This window comes from Osmerus mordax, chromosome 9, assembly GCF_038355195.1.
Source record: "Osmerus mordax isolate fOsmMor3 chromosome 9, fOsmMor3.pri, whole genome shotgun sequence".
NCBI classification, from domain to species: domain Eukaryota; kingdom Metazoa; phylum Chordata; class Actinopteri; order Osmeriformes; family Osmeridae; genus Osmerus; species Osmerus mordax.
This window is the reverse complement of record NC_090058.1, coordinates 780,707-789,052: the sequence shown is the minus strand read 5'-3', so window position 1 is coordinate 789,052 and position 8,346 is coordinate 780,707.

Here is an 8,346-nt window from a genome sequence, read left to right as displayed (position 1 = left end):
GGGTCATTAGTTTCCAAGACCCCCGATCGTTCCTGGCCACGGCAGATGATGAATGTGTTTCAGTTTGAGATCCAGTCTTGAATCCACCAATCAATTGTGTAGTTGATGTACAGTACTTATTGATAGTGACAGTGAATGTACAGATGATTGACTCCTAGTGGTTAGGTGCAGAGCCTGGCTGAACAGCTGCAGGCCAGGTGTGTGTGTGTGTGTTCAGAGAGCTGGGTGCTGTGATGCTGCAGGTGTGTGTGTGTGTTCAGAGAGCTGGGTGCTGTGATGCTGCAGGTGTGTGTGTGTGTGTGTTCAGAGAGCTGGGTGCTGTGATGCTGCAGGTGTGTGTGTGTGTGTGTTCAGAGAGCTGGGTGCTGTGATGCTGCAGGTGTGTGTGTGTGTGTGTTCAGAGAGCTGGGTGCTGTGATGCTGCAGGTGTGTGTGTGTGTGTGTTCAGAGAGCTGGGTGCTGTGATGCTGCAGGTGTGTGTGTGTGTGTGTTCAGAGAGCTGGGTGCTGTGATGCTGCAGGTGTGTGTGTGTGTGTGTTCAGAGAGCTGGGTGCTGTGATGCTGCAGGTGTGTGTGTGTGTGTGTTCAGAGAGCTGGGTGCTGTGATGCTGCAGGTGTGTGTGTGTGTGTGTGTGTTCAGAGAGCTGGGTGCTGTGATGCTGCAGGTGTGTGTGTGTGTTCAGAGAGCTGGGTGCTGTGATGCTGCAGGTGTGTGTGTGTGTTCAGAGAGCTGGGTGCTGTGATGCTGCAGGTGTGTGTGTGTGTTCAGAGAGCTGGGTGCTGTGATGCTGCAGGTGTGTGTGTGTGTTCAGAGAGCTGGGTGCTGTGATGCTGCAGGTGTGTGTGTGTGTTCAGAGAGCTGGGTGCTGTGATGCTGCAGGTGTGTGTGTGTGTGTGTTCAGAGAGCTGAGTGCTGTGATGCTGCAGGTGTGTGTTTTGCAGGGGGTCACCAACTCAGCACCGTATGGAAGATGAATATATGATGCATATGATGCCCCATAAGGAGCTGCTGCCTCCCGCGTGACGCTCAGTTTCCCAGCCCTAACCCTAACCCAGCCCTAACCCTAACCCTAACCCTAACCCTGCAGCACAGGAGCAGGCAGAGAGGGGGAGGGGGAGGGGGAGGGGGAGGTGGAGGTGGAGGGGGAGTGGGAGGTGGAGGGGGAGGTGGAGTGGGAGGTGGAGGGGGAGTGGGAGGTGGAAGGGGAGGTGGAGGGGGAGGTGGAGTGGGAGGTGGAGGTGGAGGGGGAGGGGGAGGTGGAGGGGAAGGTGGAGGTGGAGGGGGAGGTGGAGGGGGAGGTGGAGGGGAAGGTGGAGGTGGAGGTGGGGGGGGAGGTGGAGGGGAAGGTGGAGGTGGAGGGGGAGGTGGAGGGGGAGGTGGAGGGGAAGGTGGAGGTGGAGGTGGAGGGGGAGGTGGAGGTGGAGGGGGAGGTGGAGGGGAAGGTGGAGGTGGAAGGGGAGGTGGAGGTGGAGGTGGAGGGGGAGGTGGAGGGGGAGGTGGAGGGGGAGGTGGAGGGGGAGGGGTCTGTGTGTATGTTGGAATGTGGGACATGAGAGGAGCGGTGTGTGTGTGTGTTTGGAGAGGGAAGGTGCATTGCTGACCCTGTGATGCTGGGCAGCTGGAGGGGGAGGGTACGGGGGGGGTGGGGGGTACAGGCTCCAACATGCACAGAAGAAGAGAGGCCCAGAAGAGACAGGTGCCCTACACACACACACACACATGCATTCATGCACACACACACTCACACACCCACACACACACAATTACACACACATGATTTCTTTCCTGGTTGACACTTGCATTACCCTGTTGTTTGTGTGTGTGTGCGTATGTGAATGTTTGTGTGTGCGGGGTGTGTGTGTCTCACTGTGCGTAGCCATGATGGATGGCTCTGTGTGGTGAGGTCACTGATTGCTTTACTGCCCACTGTAAAACCTGATCGGCATCTGGCTGAAATATCACAGATATAAATCAATTTGCTGTAAACTGAAGTCCACTCCGGTTACCAGAACACAACTGTAAAGTCCACCTCGGCTAACTGTAATCCAAATATCTGGGAGGGGAGGGGAGAAAGGGCGGGAAAAAAACGATCATAATTAATGACCTTGAAAGCTTTAAATGGCAAAACAAAACAGGGCGGTTGTGTTTCTCCCATTAACATTTCATAGCTTCTCATTTACCAGGTCACAGGCTGGCACCCTACACTGGCCAGTACCTCAGGCCTCCAGATCAACAACAAACACACAGACAGGCCCCAGCAGCACCGCTGAGGAAAGTCCAGGTGGACGAGGTTCGTTAGGGGGCGTCACCCATCACCGAGGTCCAGTTCCCTCGCAGGAGATGTTGGGACTACATCATGACAACAGCTGTTTACCCGGCCCTTACACTCACGGGAGCTATGAACTAATGTCTAGGGGACTGGGGCTGGGGGAAGGGGGCTGGGGGCTGTGAACTAGGGGCCTGTGTCGTACTGCTAAGCCCCTCCAGGGTGCCGGGTGTGGGGCCACACAGAGGTGTGAAGAGCCTCAGAAAGGCAGGAGATCCAGGAGCTGTAATAACAGACTGGCTAGCGTCACGGAGGGGTGTGAAGGAGGAGGAGAGGGCTCGCAGAGGAGTGAGAGAAACAGGACCAAAAGCAGGAATGTGGAAATGGAGGGATGAGCTGGGACTGTGGGAGGCCTGCAGAGAGAGGCATGCTGGGAAAAACAACAGGTCATAAACAAGATGAGGTGATTCATTTTTTGGAGTTAAGCAGTTCTGGTGCTTCTGTAGTTGTCTAATGTTACATGATTCTGATAAGTACCTCACAGTAAAGGATTTCTAGTCTGACTCACAAGCCACAAATGGAGCAGAAATACCTCAGTCTCCCCACATCCCCTAGCCTCCTTTCTAACACGTCTCGCTATTCATAGACCGGCCGGTTGTTGCCCTCATCGCAGGCACCGTGACCAGAGAGGCGTGTGTGGTCCTCCATGACACACCCAACCCCTCCTCTCCCCCTCCCTCTCCCTTGCCCCGCATGAGTCAAGCGGGGCAAGGCCACAAGATCTAAGTGGGTGGTGACCTCACTCGGGGCGACTCCCACAGATCCATGACCACCCTGAGACGAGGGTTTCATCATGTTTCTGTCTGGAACCCTGGGAAGGTGACTGTCCCATCGACCAGGCCCGCCTCCACAGCCGTCTGGCAGCGGGAAGTGACATCATCCAGCACGTCTTGTGTGAGTCGGATGCCAGCCTATCAGAAGGGCTCCGAGCTCGAGGTGGGGCCTGCCTCTCACAGCCCTGTCCTCTGAGGCTGAGGGAGCCTCTCACAGCCCTGTCCTCTGAGGCTGAGGGAGCCTCTAACAGCCCCGTCCTCTGAGGCTGAGGGAGCCTCTCACAGCCCCGTCCTCTGAGGCTGAGGGAGCCTCTCACAGCCCCGTCCTCTGAGGCTGAGGGAGCCTCTCACAGCCCCGTCCTCTGAGGCTGAGGGAGCCTCTCACAGCCCCGTCCTCTGAGGCTGAGGGAGCCTCTAACAGCCCCGTCCTCTGAGGCTGAGGGAGCCTCTCACAGCCCCGTCCTCTGAGGCTGAGGGAGCCTCTAACAGCCCCGTCCTCTGAGGCTGAGGGAGCCTCTCACAGCCCCGTCCTCTGAGGCTGAGGGAGCCTCTAACAGCCCCGTCCTCTGAGGCTGAGGGAGCCTCTAACAGCCCCGTCCTCTGAGGCTGAGGGAGCCTCTAACAGCCCCGTCCTCTGAGGCTGAGGGAGCCTCTAACAGCCCCGTCCTCTGAGGCTGAGGGAGCCTCTAACAGCCCCGTCCTCTGAGGCTGAGGGAGCCTCTAACAGCCCCGTCCTCTGAGGCTGAGGGAGCCTCTCTCTGGCTCAGATACACCCCGCTGCTCCTGGTCCCAGCTGACCTCCAGGGTCCAGATCACAGCTCAGACTGAGATGACACAGAACCTGTTTGATGAGTTTAACTCCAACATGCAGCGTCTTGATTGAATATGTTGACAATGACACAATCGATCCCTGCTTCTGTTTCCCTCAGGATGAATAAGAACCCAAACAGGTTAAGAGGACTGTTGAGGCACTGAAATGTCTGATTGTCCTTCCCAGGGTCACGGGGGGGGGGGGGGGGGGGGGGGTTAGGGTTCCCCCCTGATAAAGGACTTTCACACCCATAACTCCCCAGCTGGAGGTCAGAGAGGGGTCTTTTGTCAAACCTGATGTCATCATTCCTGGCCACAGCTGCAGGTGGCTGAAGTGTGTGTGAGTGTGTGCTGAGGTAGGGGGTGCTCCAGTAGACTCCCAGAGTCAGCACATTACCCTGACAAAGGAGAGGATTAAGGAACTCACAGAGAGACCCCACTGAGCCTCCAGCCCATGCATCTGCATACAGCACACTGACCCCAGCCCAGCCCACCCCTGCCTGCCTGCCCAGCCCCTCACCAACCTTCTGGGGTTTTTAGGGGTTTTCCTGGAAAACTGTCTTCAGTCCCGGTGATTGTAGGACACAGTGGCCTGCAGGTCAAACAGAAACATACATGATGAGGTTTTTACAGGCATCTGGTCTCTGTGTGAAGCAGTGTTTGCCTTCTGTGACGTGTGAGAGGTTGTTGTCCCTGTAGAGGCTGTATCATTAGCCCATGTTCCTGAACTGTATGGATGGAGTTAAGCCCCCGAGAAGAAGGAAAGATTACATTTCCAGGGGAAAGGTCATGGAGAGAACAACAAGGCCATCGTGGCATCCTGCTCCTACTCAGGAACACAAACAATGCTGTTTCAGGATGACGTCTCTGACCCATCTGATGAAAACAAACCAAGAGTCTCTCTGCTGTTCTGGCCAAGCTCTTCCTCAGAGGAGGCAGGGAGGGGGAAGACACAGGAAACTTCACTGCCTGCTATGAGCAATCAATAAAGCTGCTTTTATGTGAACTTCTCAAGGAGGAATGACCCAGAATGGCTCTCACTGTCTCATTAGCAGAGACCCTGGGCTCATGCCTGTGTTGTCATCTCCTGTAGCTCCTGTGGTTGTTGCCCAGGGGCAGGAGAGAAGACTGAGATGTTTATCGTTAGGAAGGCAATTGGTACAGTGAGCTAGCCTGCCATGTGCCCCCCCAGCATGAAATATGGATGTTAATCCATATGTTAAAGCATCTTCATGCATGAATATTTAACATTCCAGCAGAGCCACACAGCAGATCCTTGCGTTCTCTGACACTTGTGCACAGAGAGGAGGAGAGCTCTCTCCCAGCCCAGCCTTCTTGCTTTCATGCCACGCTCTGATCAATAAATCATCCTCTCTGACAAGATGAATCGAAAGACGGGAATTTCAAAAGCGATTGCCAGCCGGAAGCAAAACAAAGCAGAATAGAATTTTACCACCCGACTCAATGATGTTCCAAACATCAAAGACAGTGTTATCAGTTTGTGGTGTGAGTGTGCGTGAGTGTGTGTGGATTTGAGGGAGAGAGTATTGATCTAGACCCTCAGAGAGGTGTGTAGAGTTCAGGTAAACAGGGGCCCATCTCTGTGGCTGGACCCCAGCCACCCCCCCCCCCCCCCCCCCCCCCCCCCTCTCTCTGGTGGACAGACGTGGGGGTCAGGAAGGGAGGGGGGTCGCAGGTCTGCCCCCCAGTGAGACACGCTTGGAGGATAGTGTTGCTGCAGAGTTATGCATATCATCTGGTCTCTCTATGCTGTGACCTCCACCCAACAGCTCAGTATGCAAGCATCCTTCATGCTTGCATATGGTTCAACACACACTGTGTGGTTGGGTGCTTCACATTATGATGCTTGTGTTCAGGCTGTTGGTGTTACAGAGTTATGGCACCTTTCCTTTCCCGTTTCAAGTAAAAGCAATTATTATTCGAGATGGACAACTGAGTATAAAATTACTATGTCTTATTTCGGTGTAGTAGCCTAATTAACAATAAATTATCTACATTTAATTGGCAACTTGATCTCAATCTAATTCCCCCCACTTGAAAGGAGACCCTTGCCCTTCCATTAATATTAGACGAGTATTATCCGGCAGGAGTGTGCTTTGATGTGAGGCCAGCTCTCTTATCAGAGTAGCGGTGTGTATTGATCGTTCAGCAGATAGAACCGCAATCAAAGGGATTCCTTCTGGGCGTTCGACTAGCGGTCACTTCATACACCAGGAATGTGGTTTAGTACTGGTCAGTCATGGGCGGAGCGGTGGCTTGGAGCTTGAGCCCCGAAAGTTTTCTCAAAAACCCCGAATCTTTTAGGTTAAAAGTTGGGTTGTAATTTTCGGTGCGTGCACACATTCCCAGCATCACAAAATTGTTGTTTTACACAAAACTTACGAAACAAAGCGGGCTTTCTGTTGTGAAAGTAGTTCTGGTTGACAGCTGCATCAAAATCAGCGGCAATGTCCAATCAACAAACTGGACTCTTTCCTCTCTCTCTCTCGCCTCTGTAGTCAGTTTATTTTAACGTTACTCACTCACCAGCGGTCAATCAAGGACAGTCGGAATTTATTAGCCTGCAGTACTGTAGCAGCAAGTAAGATTTAATGTATTGAATAATAGGGAATAAAACATGTTGAGAAACTATTATTTTTCTGTACTCACAAAGTTGTATGATAATAGTTAACGGTAAATTACTATATGTGTAATCTGTAGCCGGTGCTTTAATCAGAGCTAATTAGCTAACCGTCGTAAAGTCGGCTAGGTTTGAGCCATGATGACGCTCACTCTCCACTCATCACTTCCGCATATTGAATAAGCCAAGGTAACAATTTCCAGTAGCTAGCAATTAAGTTATCTCTCCCACAATATGCCGTTTTTTACTATGAGTTTAGGTGATCTTCCAAAAATGACAATTAACAGATTAGTTGGATTCTATGTTGCTCCCCTTCAAGCAAGAGGGAAAATGGGTTCAAATTGTAGCCTACGTTTTGAGCTACATCGACAATTACGATGGTAAGGTTTGTCTAACTCACACAGTAAAAGTAGCAAGAGCTAGCTATCACTAGCTAGCCATCGTCCGAACCGATTTGAGCAGTAACATTAGCTAGGTGTAGCTGAGTGTAGATTTAAGAGAGCAATAGCTAAGAGTAAACCAACCTGTTCTGATTATTAAAAGTCACGTTTGTAATTTTACCAGAAGTTACAAACTTGCTTGGCAAGTCGGAGGCCGAGCGCTCGAATCCCGTGATTGACAACTACCTTGTCAGACGGAGCGTGGCTACGGCTCTTACAGACCCGTGACACATGTAACGAACTTACACATTTATATCTGACTGCACAGAATAACAATATGTGTCCAAAGTAATTTTATATTACATAAAGGTCAAGCTACTGTATTTTGCGCTCAAATTAATGCAAAAAAAGTTTGCCTTGCGCGCTCACACCAACTGTGGAAGTCCCTATCTAAACTCAAATTAAAAATTTGTCTCGCTTTGCCATGTTCACGCATTCACTCACACACTCTCTCTCTCGCTCTCTCTCGCTCTCTCTCTCCACCCTTCGTTCGATCCTCTTTGAGCGCCGGGTGATCAGGGGTGTGAAAATTCAAGAAAAGAAACTAAAATCTGAACAGGCCAGAAAAATGACATTAGCCAACCCAGTCACAGAGTGGAGCTGCTGTAGCGCTATGGCTTGTCACAGAGAGACATTTCACAACATTCGTCTCAGCTGTGATAGAGGAAGGTTTTCGCTGTGTAAACATACATGACCTCTTCGTTCTCACTCATAACAAACTCGCTCAGTTGACTGCTAGCGGCAAGTCACAGCAAATGATCTCATTCTGATGCTCATTACGGCTCACTGACACGGTTCGCCTATCAAGCTAACAAGGACTGACGGACACATTGAAAACACACAGTATATACAGGACCTCAATGGGGGAGGAAGATGGGGTATTCCAGGGTGAAGGTACAAAATATTGTAGAAAATATATCCTAGTTTTTCTTTTTAAAATCGCTTTGTTATCAAACTGTTTTCGTTGAGCTAGGTGTTAAAGTGATTAAACTGATTATCAAGGTTTTGCTGGGATTCAATCTACTGGCCAATCAGTGAGCTCCATCCTCCTCAGGACAGAGAGAGGAGACTAAGCAGGATGAGGTTAAGCTGTTTGCAACGTGGCTTTTAACCTATCAGGTCCATACATGGATCTATATGGTATCATAATGTCCAACATGCTGCATAGAGACTCTTTACACATTCAGATCCCTGAAGAGGTTGTTTACCTGCTGTAGACTCGTCTCTGCTGTGTTAAAACACTGAGAGCCGCATGTTTGTGGCCATTACTGTACGACATGTTAAAAAGAATTTAGAAGTCTCATATTTGTCTGAGTACATAATGGTTTGGTATCTATAAAGGAAGTCAAATGTTT